Source organism: Mauremys mutica, chromosome 11 (genome assembly GCF_020497125.1).
Source record: "Mauremys mutica isolate MM-2020 ecotype Southern chromosome 11, ASM2049712v1, whole genome shotgun sequence".
NCBI classification, from domain to species: domain Eukaryota; kingdom Metazoa; phylum Chordata; order Testudines; family Geoemydidae; genus Mauremys; species Mauremys mutica.
The window spans coordinates 22186560-22209947 of record NC_059082.1 but is presented as its reverse complement, the minus strand read 5'-3'; positions in this window follow the sequence as shown (position 1 = coordinate 22209947).

Here is a 23388-nt window from a genome sequence, read left to right as displayed (position 1 = left end):
TGAAATGATACCAACAGAATTCTCCCTATGCTTACAGATGTGGTAGCATTTACACCCTCTCTGCTGTCTCTTTACATCAGAGTCAATGACTGCATGTAGGGCAAAGCAGTGCAGAATCAGACCTTCCCACCACTTTTTGCTTGAAGGCAAGACAGTGAGGGTCAAATTCTTCTCGGTTACACCTAAAGGCAGTGGAGTTGCACAGGTGTAACTTAGAAGAATTTGGCTTCCAAATACCTACACTGGTTCTAATCCTTGCTCTGATGTGGACTCCTTCTATGGCTTTGGACAAGTGGCCATAATCTTTGGATCCCTGTCTGTGAAACATGTTGTAAAACCATAAAGACATCTGTGTCTAAAGACATGGAACTAACCTGACATAGAGAGACAAGGTGGGTGAGGTAATGTATTTTATTAGACCAACTGCTGTTGATGAGAGAGACCAGCTTTCTTCAGGTCTGGGAAACAATTTGTTCCACCTTGTATTTAGATGTGACTCTGAATATGTTTCCCAGACCTGAAGAAGAGCTCTGTAGAACCTCAAAAGCTTGTCTCTCTCACCAACAGAAGTTGGTCCAATAAAATATATTACCTCATTCACCTTGTCTCTCTACTATGTCAGGTTAGTTCCATGCCTTTAGATGCAGATTGTCTTTATGATTTTACAACGTTTCACCCCAGCTACAACAACGCGGCATTTATCTGCTATCACCCTTATCGCTACTCATCTGATGGAATCCCCTCTCCAGGGTCTGTATGTTCTTTTAGGGAGCAGGGATGCCTATGTAAAGTGCCTACCACAGTGAAGCCCCAATCCTGTTTAGCTGCTACTGAAATATAAACAATAATAATGAGTGAGGGAGTCTCTCATCACAGGTAAACTGGGGTGCTGCTAGTATTAATGGCATAATGCACTTTTTGATGAAGAAAAATCCTCTGGACTTTTCAGTTAAGGAAGGTGTTTTATACCAATGGCTCTCATCTTTTTCAGTACAATCTTGCAAAGAAAAATACAGTAAGCTCAAGTTTGACACTAAATGCTAATGAGTTCAGTGATTGTTTCATGCTACATGAAGAGAACGTGCCAGGTCAACTAATCAGGAAACAGCAGAAAATTAATGCTGAGAAACAGAAAACACCTTTTCAATCTCACAAACCTATTCATGTGGCCAGGGGTTAAGAAACTAATTCAGAACAGCCTGAAGCAATTGCCTAAAAGGGAGTTAAGACATGAAGCAGGTTACAGAGTATCTGTTTGATTATCTACAGGACTGGAGTTTACATAAGGTGGGTCTGGATTCTATCAATTAATTCTTCTGATGGCCTTACAGCTTTGGAGACAAATGAAAATATCTATTCAGCTGCTGAGAGCTATCTGACCAGATACCACAGTAAGGAACTACTTCCTGTGGATAACTCCATTCAGGTGAATTAGCTAATTGTGACAGTTAGTTCTGCAATTCTGCCAGGTTCCCTACCAGCAGTGGAGTTCATCTTCAGAAAAAGCAAACTCCTCGTGCCAAAGAATAGAGCAGGCATAGTGGGGCAGTCTATTTTTAAAAAAAATAGTTGCCATGTGTTGTTAATATCATTTGCAGAGACACCACACAAGAACAGATGGATGCTGGACTCTGTGGAAATTAAAGCGGGGGGGGGGGGGGAGAATGGTTGGAGAGGGTTTCAGTAAAGAAAGAGGTGAAAAGAGACTTTCAGCAGTCTCAGAATCAGCATTCATACTCTCATTCATGTGCTGTATTTTGCTCCCTTTTAAATCATCCTTCTAGGGACACAAGATGCCAGGAGTAACAACACTATGAATATGTTGTGGGGTTTGAAATTCAAGGGGCTTGCCTGTCACCAACAGTAAGCAGCAATTTGACACAAGTCTCACCAGCAAATATCTTCTGCCATCACCATCTCCTCACCCTGCAGCTGTGAAACTGAGCTTAGATGCAGTAAGCTTTCTAGAAAACCCTAAAATGGAGTGACAATCCAGAGCAATACCATGGTAAACAGCCATGAGAATTAGAGCTGGTCTCTCCATTTCTTTCACTGAATTATTAACCTTTTCCTCTGTACAATCAAAAGCAGAATCCCCTTTCTGTTTTATTTCAGATTCTAGTGTTCCCCTCCCTGTACTTTGAAACACAATTCACTCCACCCACAGACTGATCTATTTTATTCCTTTCCTTTAGGCATAATCTTTTCTCAGAAGCCCAGGCGATGGCTTTATGTCCCTTTGTCACAGGGCCTGGAAACTCAGATTTCTAATGACTGTCTGTGCCTTCCAGGTGACCTCATTACTCCTGTGTCACACTGTTGTTTAATACCCTGTGGTACTGTTTATTCTACAGTTCAGGTCTGCTTGTTGCTTTGTTTGCTTTATCTTGGGTGCCTGGGCACATTTCTGGTATCCCCATATCGTAAGGCTTACCTGCAGGGTTGTTTAGAATATCTAGCTGTGAGAAACATTTGTCAGCAGAGGCAGCTCATGAAGTTCCAGTGCTTTAACATTAATAAACCCCACCTCAATGCAATTAAAGGGGGGTGGGGTGGTAATTTCATCATGGTGACAGTGATTGAGTTTATCTGAATATTTTGATTTGATAATTGGGTTCCTATTCTGACATCTTAGCTCATTCACGTTCAGTGTAAATCAACATGAATGGTTTATTTTAGCTGAAATAATTCACCAAACTCTAAAGAATTGGGCTCAACCAGAGCTCTGGATACGAGCATCTCTAAAGGTTTGAGAAGTTTGGGTCTGGTTCCTAGCCTTGTGGCCCTAGCCCGTGTCTATTGTTGTAAGGCAAGGCAGGTGCTATCATTTTGTGAGTCTGGTGAATGAAACATAAGCTGCCTGGAACTCGTTCACTGTCTCCTTCAGTAAGGATGGCAAAGGCAGCCGACCCCTACATGCAGCAATACTTAAATAAGCAAGATCAACACTTCTCTAAAGCTCCCAAGCTGTTGCCACGGACTGATTGGCTGGACAGTAGCTAGCACAGCACAGAGGAAGGCTGAGTTTTACAGTGCATGCCTCCTGGAGAAATACTGGTCCTTCTGAAAGATGATATTGCTGACTGGCAAAAACGGGGGACGAGGACTTTGCTTAATATTTGGATACAACACAACAAACAATTCCTAGCTGTAGCCTGACTTCGTACAATACATACAGTCTACAGCAAACATCTGCCTTAGTTATTTAATATCATTGTTGCCACACTACACCAGATAGTTCCTAGAACTTAATTTACACTTTAATATTAGAGAGACAAGGTGGGTGAGGAAATATCTTTTATTGGAGCAACTTCTGTTGGCAAGAGACAAGCTTTTGATAGAAGATATTACCTCACCCACCTTGTCTCTAATATCCAGGAACCGACACAGCTACACCACCACTGCATACTTTAATATTAGTAAATCAAACAAAGTCAACAGTATCCGACTGTAAAATCTCAACACTGTACTTGTAACTGTAACTTTCTGAGCACTTCTTGACTTTGGAACAGCTGAGAGAGAGACTGCACCCCAGAGAATCTATCCCGTTTACTCTAAGCCTGGACAGAACTTCAGGAGTTTAGTTAGTGCTGGGTAAATATCATGCAGGGTAGAAATGAACAATGAAGGTCATACATCACCATCTCTAGTCTCAGGGCTTTGATTCAAGGTGCTCCCACTAACTGGGAACAAGCAATAACCATTTCTGAGGCAGTGGTACAGTATTTGTTGCCTTCCGCTGAGCCAGATTAATGAGGAGTTATTTTATCAGTAACATTTATATTTCATCCCAAACGCTCACAGAAAGCTACACATACTACACACATAGCTTTGCACAGAGAAACATGCACATATAAATAACACTCTTCAACGTAATATTTTCAAAATCAAAACTGGCCCAAAAACAAATAGAGCAGCAGATTAAATTTACTATTGATGTGGGTGTTAAAATAGAACTGGAATCTTGGCTCCATAACCTTTAATAAAAACTAAAGACCTCTCCATTCCAAACTGTTGATGCAAAGGAAATTAAAGCTGCTGTGTTATAAAGGCACAAATGGACTTGGAACACTATGCGGAAACTACTGATTAATTACTGCACATGCTGGTTGGGTACAGATGACTCCAGCTTAGCAGTGACATATGAACCTCGATACACTAAGAGAGGATTTCCAGACACGCTCAATAAGAACATTGATCCTTCAGATGAGTCCCGGGGCACAAGCCGTGCAGAGAAATTGTAGTTCAGGCCTGGGCTACACTAGCAGGGGGGTTCAAACTAAGATATGCAACTTCAGCTACGCTATTCGCGTATCTTAGTTCGACTTACCTGGCCGTCCTCACGGCGGCGAGTCGACTGCGCGGCTCCCCTGTCGACTCCGCTTATTCCTCCTGTCGAGGTGGAGTACGAGCGTCAATTAGTGGATCGATTTATTGCATCCAGATGAGACGCGATAAATCGATCCCCGATACATCGAACACTACCCGCCAATCCAGCAGGTAGTATAGACGTACCCTCAGAAACACTTTGAAAAAGTAAATACGGATTCTAGTGAGGAAGCAGGTGGGACGAATCAGCTGCTCCTAAGGTGACCAGATGTCCCGATTTTATAGGGACAGTCCTGATTTTTGGGCCTGTTTCTTATATAGGCTCCTATTACCCCCCACCCCCGTCCTGATTTTTCACATTTGCTGTCTGGTCACCCTAGCTGCTCCCTAGGCACTCACTGAGGGGCAGTATTTCAGTAAGGCTCAAAGTGCAAAGGGACAAAAGGAGGGAGGAGGACATTGAACTTCTAAACCGGTTCCACTCTCATCCTGTGAAATTTTGTTTGCAAGTTAGAATGTTGGCCTGCCCCTCCCCCCATATTAAAAGGGAGATGCCTCTCTGTGGAAAGAGTGTTACTAAATGGACAATAGGAAGAAATGAAGAGGGCAAAGCACTTTAGAAGGGTAAGGAATAGCACCCAGAAACCCCCAACACACGCTGGCAATGCCCCCTCCCCACTCTCCCATCTCCAATAACACCGTTAAACACATTGGATCCTAATTCTCCACTGCCTTTCACCTAGCGCAAACATTTTCACCTGTGCGCACTAGGGGTAAAACAATACCTGATCAAAAAGATTTCATACCCACTTTGCACAGAAGTAAAGGGCTACACTAGGTGCCGGAGAACATCACCCACTTGTAAAACTGCTTATGAGGCTAAAAGAGCACTTGGAATAGATAACCCCGTATACACACTCAAATGCTTCCTTGGAATTACCTCTGCCCTCCCACCCAAAATAACGCCCCCCTTATAATAGTCATACATACCATGTGGCAAAAACATCCCCCTCTAAAAAGAATCCCCTCCTGGTTCCAGGTGCTGAGCCTTTTTTCATTTTCCACTGGAGGTTAACCTACAAGAGCACTTATATAGCCTAGAAAATGTCACCACTGTTACTGATGAGAGCAAAGTCTCCTGGGGTGCATTAGCTCCATATCAGGTGGGCAGGCAGCTGATGGAAAATTAGCTGGCTCAGAGCTCTGGGACATGAGTAGACTAACAAGTGGAAGAAAAAATGCACAGCCTGAACATTAAGAAAATTGTTTGCTTTTGATTGTTTATTTCAAATGATACATTGGGGAAGCAAATTGGAGTCTAAGGGACTCAATGCTTCCCAGATATGATGGCCCCGATTCTGTTCTCATGCCACTTTTACACCTGGTAATGCCACTGGAGCTACCTGACTTACACTAGTGTAAATGAGATCAGAACCAGGGCCAATGCCTGTTATGCAGGTGGATGAAGGAGAGGGGAAAAATGGAGTGAAAGAAAAATGAAAGAATGAGAATAGAAGACCAGGCCAGGGGATGGCAAGGGAAGGTAGGGAGAAGGAAGGTGTCATGGTGGAGGTATTGGGGAGGGTAAGAATGGTTCAGTAGTTAGTACATGTGACTAGGTGCCTGAAATCCTGGGTTATATTTCTTCTGTCCACTGGCTCCGTGTGTATCTCACCTTGAGGGCCAGTTTTGAGTGCTTCCAAAACAGGGGGCATTTTGAAAATCAGCTGATGGGAAGGCGTTGTTTTTTGAAAGTGAGATGTGATTGTTGGAGACCCTAGAAGATGGGGAGAGGAGGTTAAAATCTAGTTAGGATTTTCAAAAGACTTTCTGATGCCAAGATGGTGAAGAGGTAAAAGATCACCTTGACCTATAAACAAGTTATGTAAAGCTGTCAATAAAAATAAGCACAAAACGAAGTCAAAGGAATTACATGCATTGAGTTTACTTAAGCTGAACTGTGGTGGTAGAATGACCTCCAAGAAGCCTGATGTCCGAACAATAGATCAGAAATTCCTTAAAATGTCAAGATACTCCTGAGTTTGGAGCAGGAGAAATAATCTGGATGAGAGATAAGACAGTGATAGTTGATCAGTTGGAGGAGACCAAAGCATGGTAGCCAGATAGAGTCCCAGCCTCGGAAAGTAGTCAGAGTCTCGAGGACGAAGTTCATCTATTTGTGGCCTGCAGCACATGAATGAGGTTGCACCAGTCAGAAGCTTTTTATTCTATTGTATCTCTTCTCTTCAACTCTTGCAAAGTGCATAGCTAGGGCCCTACCAAATTCATGGCCATGAAAATTGCATCACGGACTGTGAAATCTGGTCTCCTCCCATGAAATCTGGTCTTTTGTGTGCTTTTACCCTATACTATGTAGATTTCATGGGGGAGACCAGTGTTTCTCAAACTGGGGGTCCTGACCCAAAAAGGGGACTGCAAGATTATTTTAGGAGGATCACGGTATTGCTATCCTTACTTCTGCAATGCGTTCAGACCTGGGCAGCCGGAGAATGGCGGCTGTTGGTCGGGCGCCTAGCTCTGGAAGAAGCGCCCCGCCAGCAGCAGCGCAGAAGTAAGGGTGGCAGTACCATACCATGCCATTCCACCATTACTTCTACCATACCATGGCATCCTTACTTCTGCACTGCTGCTGGCGGCAGCTCTGCCTTCAGAGGTGGGCTTCCGGCCAGCAGCTGCCACCTTCGAGCTGTCCAGCTCTGAAGGCATCGCCACTGCCCGCAGCAGTGCAGAAGTGAGGGTAGCAGTACAGTACAATAACCTTGCGACCCCCACACAACTCCTTTTTGGATCAGGACCCCTCCAATTACAACACTGTGAAATTTCAGATTTTAATATCTGAAATCATGAAATTTCTGATTTTTAAAATCCTGTGACCGTGAAATTGACCAAAATTGGCCCATGAATTTGGTAGGGCCCTATGCCTAGCAAATAACTGTTGTGTGGGAATGACTGAACCACTCTTCTGAGGGTCACATCAGAAAGATTTGCACTGCCTTGTGCTGCTCCTTTTTTCAGCACCCAGAAGCAGCTTTTCACTATGTGACATTCCTCATTCATTGATGCTATAAAATTTTGCACTAGGTTTAGCTTCTTCCTTTAAAGCCACTACATAACCATCACTAGGGAAGGTAAAGTATCCACTAAAATCTGATTCTTTCTGAAGCAGCTATTCAGGATCAGCCAGGCCGATACTTTTCTCCATGCTCTGCTTTTTGCTTTGGGTCGCAAAACCAGACATGCGGTTAATTTCTGCCTATCATACTCCAGTGAATAGTTCAACTGAAGTCAATTGACTACATGGCTGATGAGTATATTACAGTGCCACTGAATTTAGTACATCATGGGAGTGAGTTGAAGTCAATGCAACTACTCACATTAGCAGTTTTAGGCCACCTCCATGGTGCCAAAGGCGTGTGCAGAGTTTGTGGGTCAGCAGCCATGGAATTTACTGTATCATAGCATTAGATTATGCTAGATTATAGCATTATAAATGGAAGGAAGGATTGTCTAGTAGTTAGAACATTAAGCTAAGATTTGGGAGACTTGGTGTTCAATTCCCAGCTCCTCTGCATACTATGTGACCTTGGGCAAATCACTTAGGCCTGGTCTACACTACGGGGTTAGGTCGAAGTTAGCCGCGTTTGGTCGATTTAAAAATGAATGCGTCCACACAACCAACCCCGTTCCGTTGACCTAAAGGGGTCTTAAAATCGACTTCTGTACTCCTCCCCGGTGAGGGGAGTAGCGCTAAAATCGACTTTGCTAGGTCAAATTTGGGATAGTGCGGATGCATATCGACGGTATTGGCCTCTGGGAGCTATCCAAAAGTGCTCCATTGTGACCGCTCTGAAGAGCACTTTGAACTCCAATGCACTAGCCAGGTACACAGGAAAAGCCCCGGGAATTTTTGAATTTCATTTCCTGTTTGGTCAGCGTGGCGAACTCAGCAACACAGGTGACCATGCAGTCCCCCCAGAATCGTAGAGCGTAGAACATTTCTACGCTCCCCCTATCATCTCTGTCCCTGAGGTTATCGCAGATTAGAAGGCAAAAAAAATGCACTCGCAATGACATGTTTTCCGAGCTCATGCAGTTCTCCCGCACTGATAGGACACAGCTTAATGCATGGAGGCATTCAGTGGCAGAGGCCAGGAAACAATTAAGTGAGTGTTAAGAGCGGAGGCAGGACGCGATGCTGAGGCTAATGGGGGAGCAAATGGACATGATAATGCATCTGTTGAGGGAGAAAACGGACATGATGAAGCATCTGCTGGAGCTGCAGGAAAGCCAACAAGAGCACAGACCCCCGCTGCATCCAGTGTATAACTGCCTACTCTCCTTCCCTTGTTCCATAGCCTCCTCAAGAACGCGGACAGGGGGAGGCTCCAGGCACCCAGCCACTGCACTCCAGAGGATGGCCCAAGCAACAGAAGGCTGTCATTCAAACAGTTTGATTTTTAGTGTGGCTACAATAAGCAATGTGGCCTTGTCCTTCCCTCCTCCCCCACCCCACCCAGGCTACCTTGTCCGTTATCTCATTTTTTTTAATTAATAAAGAAATAATGCATGGTTTCAAAACAATAGTTACTTTATTTCAAAGGGGGGAGGGTGGTTGGCTTACAGGGAATTAAAATCAACAAAGGAGGCGGGTTTGCATCAAAGAGAAGCACACACAGCTGTCACACCAAAGCCTGGCTAGTCATGAAACTGGTTTTCAAAGCTTCTCTGATGAGCAGCGCGCCTTGCTGTGCTCCTCTAATTGCCCTAGTGTCTGGCTGCTCAAAATTGGATGCCAGGCCATTTGCCTCAACCTCCCACCCCACCATAAACGTCTCCCCCTTACTCTCAGAGATATTATGGAGTACACAGCAAGCAGTAATAATAATGGGAATGTTGGTCGCTCTGAGGTCTGACCAACAACGCCAGTGAGCTTTTAAATGTCCAAAGGCACATTCTACCACCATTTTGCACTTGCTCAGCCTACAGTTGAACTGCTCCTTACTACTGTCCAGGCTTCATGAACGGATCCCCCGAGCAGGAGAGCAGAGTTGCAGGGGAAGCAGTGGACGAGGACGGTTAGCCGTCCTACTGCACCGTCTGCTGCCAGCAGTACCCAGGAGGACCAGAACGGATCCCCTGAGCTCGTCGCTGGGGAGTAGGAGAGCAGAGTTGCAGGAAAGCAGGAGAGCAGAGTTGCGGAGGAAGCGGTGGCGCGTACACCATGCCCTGAAGGTTGCTAGGAGCCGGGCAGGGAGGACGTTCCCAGAACCCCCGGCCAAGCAACATGTCCGACGAGGATGGTTAGCAGTCCTGCTGCACCGTCTGCTGTGAAGGCAAGGAACTGCTGCTGTGTAGCAATGCCAGCTGCTGCAGGTGCTTCTGTGTTGAATGCTTGGAAGTCCGGGTAGGGCAAGATACCTCGGCCAAGGCAAAAGAGCAAGAGCCCTGGAGCTTTACATGTGTCAACCACAAAAGTGCTATGGGGCGTTACAGCGCCGACCGGACTGGAATGTACGGCTGCAAGACTTCACCAGCGACAAAGGACAGGAATATGATGCACCTAAAATCTAAAAAGGCCCGCACATTTTTCAGAGTCACTATTCTTGATAACAGAACGTCAATGATTGCATTGGCTACTTGGATCACAGCAGCCCCCACAGTAGACTTGCCCACAACAGCAGTGGTGATGGTGAGCTGAGCGAGCTCCATGCCTGCCGTGGTACGGCGTTTGCATGGGTGACCCAGGAAAAAAGGCGCAAAACAATTGTCTGCCATTGCTTCATGGAGGGAGGAACGACTGACGACATGTACCCCAAAACACTCGCGACAATGTTTTTTCCCCCATCAGGCATTGGGAGCTTAACTCAGAATTCCAATGGGTGGTGGAGACTGCGGGAACTGTGGGATAGCTACCCATGGTGCAACGCTCCGAAAGTCGATGCTAGCCACAGTAGTGAGGACACACTCCGCTGACTTAATGCACTTAGTGTGGACATACGCAATTGACTGTATAAAATCGATTTCTAAAAATCGACATCTATAAAATCGACCTAATTTCGTAGTGTAGACATACCCTAAGTCTCTCAGTTCTCCATTTGTAAAATGGGGTAACAGCACTGCCTCATCTCACAGTGGTATTTTTAATAAGATGTTAAAGATTTGGAGGCATACTAGGGACCATGTAAGTACCTCTGTCTGGTAGCATAAATGTTAAGATTTTTTTGGAAAGTTAAAACTAATACGACTTTCTCATAAGTGTCACATATGGGAACTCTGCTTTTAATCATTTGTATTTCAATATTATCCCTATGCAGTGGCAACAACCAACCAAAACAAAACAGGAAGACAGACCAGAATGGTCTATTCCTGGGAGAGGTGTAGGGGGTTCCACCTAATTAGGCATGTTTCCTCTTAGCCCACTGGCTCTTGGCAGAACTGACTAGAGCCTCTTTAGTAAATAAGGTCCATAATAGCACTTCAAAAACACCCACTCAGAAAAGTTAATACATGAAATGTCATTGTTATATTCTCCATGGGAAAAATAAAACATTTCGTGTAGTGAATCATCTGCTCGCCACACTGTCAGCTGAGATATTTTGTCATAAAAAAGGTTAAGCTGAAAACAACCCTCTTGAGGTACAGCAGAGAACAAATGGGGTGAAGAGGGAAATCTATTTCCATATTTCTTTTCTTCTAGCTATTTTACACGGGCTGTTCCCCATGACACAGCTGCCTCTGTTATCTTTATTGCTCATTTACATTTTAATGGAGGTCCTGTTGAATATCCAATTACAACCAAATTTGTTACATTTATTAATCTTTCTAAATGAAAACTGCAGAGAGGTCAGAGAAGGTTATTTTCACTGAAAACATACCTCTGTGCATGCTTCAATTTTCTATGAGACATAAAGGCATTATGTTAATCCAGAGCACATCTAATTGAAAGGATTAGTAACTATGGTGCAGTGGGCTGATGTTAAAGCTATTGCAAGTGCATGGCTTAACTGGGAGGCAGGTACACATGAACAGAGTACATTGGGAAATGCAGTTGCGGGGAGGATGAGGCAGTATGAAAGCAAAGATCTGTAATCAAAATTAAAGACACATTTAAACTTTTCCCTACTGCACGGTAACCACCAATGTTCTACATTTCCAGCGCACTCTCAGTGTGAGTTCTCACAGATCAGTCCTTCTTTAGAAATAGAGTCTGTAAAATGGTATCATGGGGATTCCGTATTATTATTAGAAATGGTCAAATCTGGGAAAAATTCCCAGGAAAATGTTCCCTTCCTTTGTCAAAAAAGTTTTGCTTCAAATTTTTCAACCTACTCCATTTATTGAGCTTTTGTCTCACTACCCTGCATCTGGGGTAGTCATTTTCCACTATTTAAAGTGGGTGTAAAACCCTACCACTCAGATGCAGAAGCATGTTACACTCACTTGGCACAGGTGTAGATGATGACACAAGGTGTGAGGTTATGAAGAATCAGGCCCATCGGGTGGAATGGGAGTTAGGAGTTTAAATACCTTTGTGAATCTCACCCACCATCTCTCAGTTACTCCAGTTTAAATTGGCTCAGTGTGCAAAGAAAATGATGCTATTTTCTAACGGCAAATCTGCAAACTCAGCTTGGGATCTGAATGGCAAAATGTGTTATTTCAAATTTACTCCATCACCAGTAACTCTGAGTCAACCACAAATGTTGTAGTAGAGGTGTATTTAAGAATTAGTTGATGTGCCCCTCTAATACATGGCATGTGATGATACATTTCCAGTGATGATGCATGAATCCAGGAAAGAGCCCAGTGGACTATTTTAATTGTAAACTGAGCACATTTAGTCCGCAATTCACTGAGAAACAATACACATGGAATCCCAGAGTGCCATTTTAACAATCTCTTCTCAGAGTAGAGCAGTACTTTATGTGGTTTATGGGGCTAATGAACATATGCTGCCTCCAAACACTTCCTACTTCTGCTCTGTTGCCTTCTTCATTTGAGGATTCATTAACCAGAAAAAGCTGTAAACTCTCTAATATCCTAGGAGTTTCTGACTCAGATGGAAGGTTGGCAAGCAATAAAATGGCAACCCCCCCCGCCCACACACACACACAAATACTGAGTGTACAGACCTGGAACCACAATTCTGAAAAACCATATGGGTGTCCTAGTGATTCCTACCCGGCTGCAGTGCCAGGGGCAATCTCCTCACCTACCAAGCTATTCCAGTGGTGCCCTGAGTGCAGGCCCAGTGTGACCCATGAAATTTTACAGGGTAATCTGTGCATGGCCTCCTCTGAACTGAAGAGGCGCTGACCTACAGGGATTCTATCTTGCTTGGAGCCACATGGCTGTGTTGATTAAGAGGCGGCATTGCAAATGTGGGCTAAATGAGTTGCACATTGTATTTAAGACAAGGGCAAATGTAATCTAGTCTATTTTTAAGCAAACGTAAACTGAGGTCCCACGCTCCTGGCTAGCTGTCGGTGGGGCCCTTATTTGGGCAAAGTTTCACTACCACTGCACTAATACACTGGATTCTATTATTTTTTGTGTCCTCTTGGACCAGATCCTGGGACCAAACTCCCATTGACGTCAATGGGAGCACCATTAAACCCTCTGCATGTTCTTCCATATTACATACCCCCTTAGGCCTGGAGTGTAAATGAGATGTAAAGGTGATCTCTTGCTGCAGGGTGCCTCGAAGGACTGCTTTAAAATTCTCCATCAATTTTACAGACACTCTTAATATTTTTGTACCCAGAGTTGGCTCCAGGCACCAGCTCAGCAAGCAGGTGCGTGGGGCGGCCACAGGGAAGGGGTGGCATGTCCGGGTCTTCGGTGGCAATTCAGCGGTGGGTCCCTCGGTCCCTCTCGGAGGGAAGGACCTGCCGCCGAATTGCTGCCGAAGAAGAAAGTGGCATGGTGGAACAGCCGCTGATCATGATTGCAGCCTTTTTTTTTTTTTCCGCCGCTTGGGGTGGCAAAAACCCCAGAGCCAGCCCTGTTTGTACCCACCTAGGTGCTGCCTCCTACTGCAAACATTTAACATTTACGTAGTCATTTGTGTGCTCTCCAAGCATGACAAGGAAGAGAGGGACATCTTCCCGAGAAACAGTCTCCAGTAGAGGATGAAGAGTGGGTATGGATTTAATTAGGGTCCTCATGCTATCTTCAGCCTAATCACTTCACTTGTGCAGTCAATTGTTTTGCTTTGAGAATTAACCTAAAAAAACCTGCAGTACTTTACCAATCTGTGCTGGGGGATGGGCATGCCCACCCATTTAGTAAAATAAACATTGCTCCTCTCAGGTCCCGGGAGAAGTTTTGCTACCTGAAGAGTATTCTGTAATAGCATGCCACAATTGATGATGAGGGTACTCATCGCATAGCCAAGGCCAGCTCTGCATTTGGAATGCTGTCATACTGCCTGTGGAATGATAGGGGCATCAAAAGAAGCACTGAGCTAAATGTCTGTCGGGTGCTTGTGCTCACAACACTTCCATATAGTTGTGCGACATGATGATATATCACCATCACATCAGGAAATTTGGTCATCTCCACATGTGCTGTATTCAGTCTATCTGCAGGGTCAAATGGCGGGACAAGATCCCCAGTATTGAAATCCTTAGTCATTGTCAAATGTTTGGCATTGAAATCATGCTCATAAAAGCTCAGCTGTGTTATATGGCCAGCTAAAGAATACCCAAGGCCACATTTTATGGCCAGCTACAGCAAGGCACCTGTTCTCAAGGGTGGCCAGCACAAACGAGATAAAGACACACTGAAGTCAAACTTGAAAGCATGTCAGACTGACCCAAGCAACTGGGAAGAAACAGTCCATGACAGAGCAAGGCGGAGGCAGATCTGTCGTGTCATGGTTAACGGCTTTGAAAAGCAAGGCACATTAACACCTTATATGAAAAATGTGAACAGTGCAAAGCAAGGATACAATTGCCTGCAATGGTCATGAACAACCTTATCTTTCTTACAGTAGGGCGTTAGAAGGAGATTTGGCACAAATGGCAGTTATGGTAGGCACCTACATTTCATTGACTTTCAGAAGGAGTCAGATGCTTAACAGTCATTTTACCTTTGAAAATCTCGCCCTTACAGATCAATGCACACCAATTGGAACAGATTCTGGCCTCAGTTACTCCCCCCATAAATCTGGAAGAATGCCACTGAAATCAACACACTTGTGTAGCTGAGATCAGAATCTGGCTTCTAGAATTTAACATGGAGGCAATTAGTGAGGAGAACACCTCATTTTACTTTCTTTTTATAGCACTCCTTGAGGAGATGACTTTGCAGAAGGCTACTTCCCCCATTTCACATTCCACCCACCTATACATCCACACTTACACATTCTATTCACAGGTGGTGCCGATATATAAGTAACTCTGCCTTGAACTATTTGAGAAAGCTTTTTGGAGCTGGGACCATGCCCTCTACTCTCTCTGAGAAGCACCTAGCACATTCTGGGTCCTATGATAAACAAAAGAGAAAGAACCATTACATTGCAGTTACCCAGTGTCATATAGAGCAATTGGTATGATTTGTATTACCTTTGTGCTTCCATGGGAGTCTAGCCTGTAAAACCTTACTCACATGAGTAGTCCTACTGATGAGTAAGGGCTATTGGCAAGAGGAAAGGCTGCAGTATTTGGCCCCATAACATCATTCCTTGTACAATATCCTGACATCTGTGAAAATGTGATGTTTTGAATTAAAATCTGAGTTTAGTTAAGCTCTTGGATATTTCTAATGCGTCTCTGACCTGAGTACAGTCAAACCTCGCAATAACGCGCCCCGCCATAATGTGAAATCGCATATAACGCCATCACAAGTTGGCTCCCCTTTAAGGCCTAATACCAGTGATCCCCAACACCATGGCGCCTGCCGGGACATTGATGTGCCCCCGCCTAGTGCCCAGCAGGGGAGAGAAGCTGCAGCCCTGCGCCTGCCGGGGACAGAGAACTCTGAGGCTGCGGGCGCCGGTGCTCTCTGTCCCTAGCACCGGCGCCCGCAGCCTTGGAGTTCTCTGTCCCCGGCAGGCGCGGGGCCGGGGCTCCTCTTGAAGCCAGAGAGAAGCCGCAGCCCCACGCCTGCCAAGGACAGAGAGCACCGGCGCCCGCAGCCTTGGAGTTCTGTCCCCGGCAGGTGCGGGGCCGCGGCTTCTCTCCCCTGCTGGGCACTAGGCACTAGGCGACACATATCAATGCACCGCGTTGGGGACCACTGACTTAACTGACCGGCTTGAAACCCCGCTATACCGCGACCCCGCATTTATCGCGATGGAATTTTTTGGACCCCAAACCTCGCGTTATAGCGGGGTTTCACTGTACCGATGTAGAATACAACCACCATAAAATCATGCAGAAGAAGTGGAAAAAGAGATTCTCCACTCTTCTCTTCCCTCTTTTGAGACTCCACATTTAGGAACCCTCAGACTAGGGGTGTCAAATACAGCCCACATGACATACTCGGAGTCTCCAGAAACTAAGCTTTCATTTTTAAGAAAGCCAGTTTCTAGCTCTCACGGTTGCAGAGAAAACTTTCCAAATGTGACACAAGTGTAACCGCTGCAGTGATGGCTGCCTGAGCCCAAAGTCAGCCCAGACAATGACTCCAAGGAGCGAACTTCCCCATCCCATACAAATCTGGTTAGAGAGTCAACTCTAAAGCCCAATGATGAGTGTAAATATTAACTATGTGATCACTCATTATTGTAGAGGAGGGCAAGGGATGGGGCAAGTGCAGCCCGTTGGTTTGGGAACTGGGAGTTGCTGTAGGAAAGAACATGCAGAGAAAATAACAAAGATATGGGAGGGAAATAGAGAAAGGAGGCTGGGAAAGGAAAAGAAACAAAGGGTAGGGACAGCAATGCCCGTGGATTCTCCTGCTGAGCAGTGAATGCAATAATAAGGCACTGAACAAGAAATAAATAATACTCAACCTTTAGTTACTACTGATGTGGTCATAATCCCCCCTGGATCTCTATGCAAATGTCTTACTGACATCAGTGAGCATTCCACTGTGTGGAGCATATAGTCCTGAATCTATACGCTGGCCCAAAGATCCTAATTAAGTATAGAATTCAGTCCACTCTTACAAATAAGTGTGACACCTCTGCCTAGACATAGAGAGAGCCTAGTTTTCTATCCAGGCATGAAAGGGATAAGAAAGCACCTCTGCCAGTTCCTCAGAACATCCTTCCTTCTCTTACATTCTTAAACAAAAAAACACCGGCAGGCTGATATTTCCCCAACAGCAATCAGCCCATTGCAGCATTCTATATTATGATCTCTATACTTTACAGTAAATTGAATGTGGTATCATCACTGCTAATAATACATACACTTTTTATTTTTATTTTTTTCTTAAAAATACAACCTCATGATCAAAGCACTTTAGCATCTTTTATGCTGTATTTTTAGGATAAGGATACTTATTACAGCAAAAAATGGTTTAGCAAACAGCTCTAGTTCAAATATTGTTTTCTGTAATCCTCTGTTTTCCTGTGCATTTACCTTCTACTGCAGAGGAGGTGAGAGCTAGTCAGATCAAATATCATTGCCACATCTTAGATACAAGGGTCCCTAAGGAGATAACATGGATGGAAATTTCCTATTGTGCATTTCTGAAAATACCCACTAAGAGTGAAGATCCACAGTGTAATCCATGTTACTTTGTAACTGGAGACAATACCAATATTTAAGGGAGAACAGGCAGGGTAATCATTTCAGAGTCAGAAACAACAATCTCTGAAACATGCAAAAACTTGTGTGACACATCCAGAAAGAGGAGGTCATACATAACCTTCAAAAGGTTTATTATACTAAAATAAATTTGTCATCAGTAAAATACCTTCTGATGAATTTAAAAGAATATTGCATGTACCTAACCTATAAATAAAGCCTCTTAAGACAACTGAATGATATTTGCTTTACCTATCAAACACCTTTTAACATTGATTCATATTGCATATTCAGCTCACCGTATCAGCAATATTAAACAACTTTTCCATTTTGGCTGACTCTTGCTGAAAGCTTCTTTAGCTGAAGTAATTGGTCTAAGAGTAATTCCCTCTCCAGGCAAGTGCCCAGAAGTTTGTAATATACATTGATCAGCCCAAGAGGTAAAAGTTGAGATGAGAGACATGGTGCTGCATACACAGTAGGCATTTTTAGTAAATGCTAGGAGGCAGTTCTTCAGTTCATTTGCTAGGTGGGATGTGGTTGAGCTGCAGAAATTCTGGTCAGGCTGAATTTAGTGGGGAAGTGTATATAGTAAAAACAGTGCAGGAAGTGATAAGTTAATTTTTTGCCATCTCTTTGTTTGGCTGTCACACTCAACTGGACAACACAGGGAAAGCCTCATGTTTCCTCAAACTACAAAATGCATTGTATGACTGAGGATAAATAAAATAACTGTTCCCTGCAATCAGGCTGTGTCCATTTGGCCTTTTGTGCTGCTGCATAGCTGTCCTAACGCTGGCTTATTTAGCCACGGGATTTAATCAAATGAGCTTTTTGGGGGATGCAGAGCTGCTATAGTGACTCCTGAGGCATCCCTCTCACTATCGCTGGTGCAGATTAGCAGAGCAGCCTTTACATTTCTCGAACTTGTGCCTGAAGATTTGAATGGTACATATCGACTCCAGGATCAGCATAGGGTGCAAGGTCACTTTAAATCACTTTTGACACACCTATCTTGACTTATGTGGAGTGTTCCTAGGATCTGGACCAATAAATGTGACTTATTTAAAACCCAACAGACTATCTGATGTATACTGATGCACTTGATTTTTCCAAATAGTATATTTATGTGAATGCAGAGTTGTATTTTATATAAATGTCCAACCAGACGCTTGGAGCCCCATCAATGAATCAGCCTATTCCCACTCTGGTCAACACCGCTCTCTGACTGCCACAACCTCGGCTGCGAACAAGTTTCTGCCTTAGGATCCCTGCACTTGAGTGTGCGCCAGTTGAAGCCAGGATAACTTTGGGCTGAATCTAGCTTCAGGGCTCTGTGTGAGCAAGAACTAAGCATGTAAGAGATGCCACATTTGCTTATGCTGTCACTGCACTGCCAGGTTACATTCACTGTTTTGTGAAATGCTTTATATTAGAATACATTCAGCCAGAAAGGCAAAAGGCAATATATAAGACTGCATTCACAGTGTGCTAGGAGTAAAGCATGCTGTGAATTAGACAGATTTTTGTTGTTATGATGATAACAGTACTTAATAAATTGTGAATCGATTGCTCCCATATCAAAAAAGTGTATCAAACCCAACTGATAGGCCAGTCTCACTCCTATTGAAGTCAACAGCAAAACTGCCACAATGTGTCATGTTACAAAGGTGAAGAATCACAGACAGAATAACTCTCTCTGCTTCTCTCTGGCTACACTTGCAAATTTGCAGCACTGCAGCAGGGTGTGAAAACACACCCTCTCCAGCGCTGCAAATTGCGGCGCTGCAAAGCGCCAGTGTGGTCAAAGCCCCAGCGCTGGGAGCGCGGCTCCCAGCGCTGCACGTTATTCCCCACAGGGAGGTGGAGTACGGACAGCGCTGGGAGAGCTCTTTCCCAGCGCTGGCGCTTTGACTACACTTAGCGCTTCAAAGCGCTGCCGCGGCAGCGCTTTGAAGTGCAAGTATAGCCATAGCCTAAGAGTCTGCCTAGAACCTTGCCAAGCCCCTTCCACAAGACTTCCTGCTACAGATGTAAAGAAATAGTATACATATCCTTACAGCACGCGATGGGAATACATGTTTTCTATGAATTACCTTAGCCCAGTGTTTCCCAAACTTGGGACGCCACCAGCAAAAGGTTGATTTTTTAGTTTCCACATCGGAGTGTTGCTCTTTTAAGACTTCTAAAAGCATGCTCCACACCTCATCCCTCTCAGATTTTGGAATGGCACTTCAGATTCTTAAACCTTGGGTTGAGTGCTATAGCTATTTTTAGACATCTCACATTGGTACCTTCTTTGCATATTGTCAAATCTGCAGTGAAAGCGTTCTTGAAATGAACATGTGCTGGATCATCATCTGAGACTGCTATAACATGAATATATGGCAGAATGTGGTTAAAACAGAATCAGAGGCATACAATTCTCCCCCAAGGAGTTCAGTCACAGATTTAATTAAAGCATTATTTTTTTAATGAGCATCATCAACATGGAAGCGAGTTCTCTGGGATGGTGACCGAAGCATGAAGGGACATACAAATGTTTAGCATATCCGGCACATAAATACCTTGCAATGCCGGCTACAAAAGTGCTATGTGAATGCCTGTTCTCACTTTCAGGTGACATTGTAAATAAGTGGGCAGCATTATCTCTCGTAAATGTAAACAAACTTGTTTGTCTAAGCAATTGGTTGAACAAGAAGTAGGACTGAGTGGACTTGTAGGCTCTAAAGTTTTACATTGTTTTATTTTTGAATGCAGTTATTTTTTGTACCTAATTCAACATTTGTCAGTTCAACTTTCATGACAAAGAGATTGCACTACAGTACTTATTTGAGGTGACTTGAAAAATACTATTTCTTTTGTTTATCACTTTCACCATGCAAATATTTGGAATAAAAAATAATAATATAAAGTGAGACGATACACTCTGTATTCTGTGTTATATTTGAAATCAATATATTTGAAAATGTAGAAAAACATCCAAAAATATTTAGCAAATTTCAATTGGTATTCTATTGTTTAGCAGTGCGATTAAAACTATGATTAATTTTTTTAATTGTGATTAATTTTTTTAATTGCACGAGTTAACTGTAATTAATAGACAGCCCTAATAGGTACTATGTTTGCCCTTCTCCAGTCTTCTGAGACCTCACCCATCCCGCATGTGTTCTCAATGATAATTAATAATGCTTCCAAGATTGCTTTAGCTCAGTGGTTTTCAACCTGGGATACACACACAGACTGTGTCTATGGAATCTGTGAAAGGTTGTCATTACCAAAGAACAATGGTTTTCAACCAGTGGTTCAGAGACTCTGAAATTTTTTAGGAGCCGCAAATGAAAAAGGATTGAAAACCATTGCTTTAGCGAGTTCCTTAAGTAAACTAAAATGAATTTCTTTGGGCCCTGCCAACTTGAATACAGCTAACATATCTAAATATTTGATAACCTATTCTTCCCCTTTTGGATAATAATCTCTCATTTGGCCTCTAGCCCATGGGAGGGTCAGGCCTAAGGTCATTTGCTTAAAAAAAAGTAGAGCTTGATGGAAAAAAGTTTGAGAACCACTGCAAAGAGCTCTCTCTTTTGAATGTGGGCCACAATGCAAATGAGTTCACCCTTCAATCTGGTTTGATAATCTCATCACTGCTATGGCCAAGATCCAAATTCCTAATTTTTTATCACGTCTGTCTCACTGGCTATTCATATTATGGCCATACAGAAATGCTGCCTGTATCACTGCCAGCATAATTAAAAGACAGAATTGCTTTTAGTTTGACTGTTAGAATATAGGAAAATTTATAAATAAAATAATCCTGGGAAAATAGATTAATAGACTTTAAAGTCAGAAGGTACCAGAATGATCATCTAGTCTGACCTCCTGCACATTACAGGCCACAGAACCTTGTTAAAAATCCTTGTTAGAGGATTTGGGTCTTGGGATTTTGGCTGTAGTCAATTTTGTATGTGTTTTTAGCCAATTACATTAGGAGATTACAGCCACAGCCATAAAGTTAATAACAATTTACACACAGCAAAATCAAGTTGTACTTAAAGTTACATCTTACAAATATTTAATGAAATTATAAAATTGTATTATGTGTGCTATCAAAATACAAGTGTTACCTTTCTAAATAGGAACAATTGTATTAATCACTTTTATATTTATCACTACATAGCTATTATACACCTTTGTCCAATCATTATTAACTTTAATGGGAAAATTATGAAGACAGATTTGCATATTGAAATTAAGTGTAATGAGAATTAATCATACATTCATTGTGGAAAGCAATAACATGATGTTGAATGTCAAACCATGGAATCTCACAATTCAGAAACTGACTTGCTACTTGAATATCAACATGCATTTATAATGTGATGCAGGCCGCACTGAGAGAGTATAAGAAATAGCAAAGAAAACTGTTCAATTTTCCTTCTGAAAGCATGCCCTGCCAATGCACTCTGATTTGTTTATGGAAATGTAAGTTGTTTGCATACGTATTGGCAATAATAGCTTAATTTGTTTAAGGTTTGCATATGGCTATACTGGAGATAATGCCATATGTAGACAAGCTCTCACTGAAAGATTCACTATCTCTGATTAACTTTGACTATGTCTACACTGCAGAGCCTTAGTGCAGATGCAGCATATGCTGATACAGGTCTGTTTCTACTGGGGTCGGAACACCATCTCCCAAAACCACATTAGCTATGCTGACAGTATCACTCTTCTATCGGCACAGCTGCATCTACACTGGGTTTTTTGTTGGCATAGCTATGTCGCTACTATACCCGACTGACATACCTATGCTAGTATAAAAATGTAGCCCAAGCCTTCATGTATGACACTCTTATTCTGAAATAAGGGCTTGTCTACACTACCAAGTTTTGTTGACAAAACTTATGTCAACACCCAAAAGGCGACAAAACAAAAATCGCCAAAGGGTGTTCACACTTGTGCCTCTGTCGACAGATCACATTGACATTGGAGACACCATCATTGACAGGGTGAGTAATTAACCATGGGTATGTATCCCACAGTGCAGTGTTGTGGGAAGGAAGAGCTGATCGCTGCACATCTTGGGATTCTGAGTTCTCCCACAGCCCCCTCAGCTGCGGAGAGCAACATCATGAGGAGCTCTGTAAGCTGTCAGTGGAATGGCAAAGCAGTACAGCAGTCTACCTACTGCTGTGTTCCTAGTTCAGGGCAGAATAGGAGCATTCCAAAGATTTGCTCTTTGTTTGTTCCTCAAACAGAGCATCATACAGATACTTCCCGGAGCTTTGATTGGGGGGGAGGGGGGGGGACGGATGCATGCCTGCAGGGCAGCAGAGATCAAAACACTGAGCAATCAGGGTAGGCATTGTGGGATATTGGCAGAAGTCAGTTCTGTCGACAAAACAACCAGCAGTCTCTACACTGGCTCTTTGTCAACAATAAAGGGCGGGGAAAAGACAAAAGTCTCTCGTAGGGGTGGAAGTTTTTTGTCACCAAAACTGGGTGTTTTTCGCAACAAAGGTCCCATTGTACTGTGTACACTCTTGCAGTTTTTGGCAACAAAACTTGCCAGTATAGACAAGCCATAAGAGTGCCTTATTCCTCTTTTGCTTAACCCACATCAGAAAAAACATTATTCTGGAATAAGAACCCACTACTGTGGAATTAATTAGGGATAGTTAATCAGGGATTTCTCCATGTTTAGACAAGCCCTGAGACATGTGCAGAAGTCAGCTAAAAATCTTTGTTCATTTATTTTTATTTCTAACCTGTGGCACCTTACAGACTAACAGACGTTTTGCAGCATGAGCTTTCGTGGGTGAATACCCACTTCTTGCAGCCGACAAAGTGGGTATTCACCCACGAAAGCTCATGCTGCAAAACATCTGTTAGTCTATAAGGTGCCACAGAATTCTTTGCTGCTTTTACCGATCCAGACTAACATGGCTACCCCTCTGATACTTGACATTGCATTCAAGTAACCCCTTAATATTAGTAAAAATATTGTAGGCCGTCCCTCTATGGAACTCCCGTCAGCACTCCAGAGGGCCCTGGGTTATGTTGGCTTGACATCTGTTAATTTATGTTTCTACGCTGTCAGCAATAATTGATGTGATTGCTCAAAACAGCATTTTACCAAGGTCCTGAACATCCCCCCATCACATCCCCAGCCCACTTGCTCCCCACCCCGACCTACTCCTCCAGGCGCCCTTCCCTGGGAACTACTCCTTCAAGTTTGCTACCTGAACCCCAGATCTGCTCCTCCACTGGCCCCCTGCGACTCCACACAGCTCTTCCCCCTCCCCTCCACTCGCTACCCTCCACTCCGCACCTG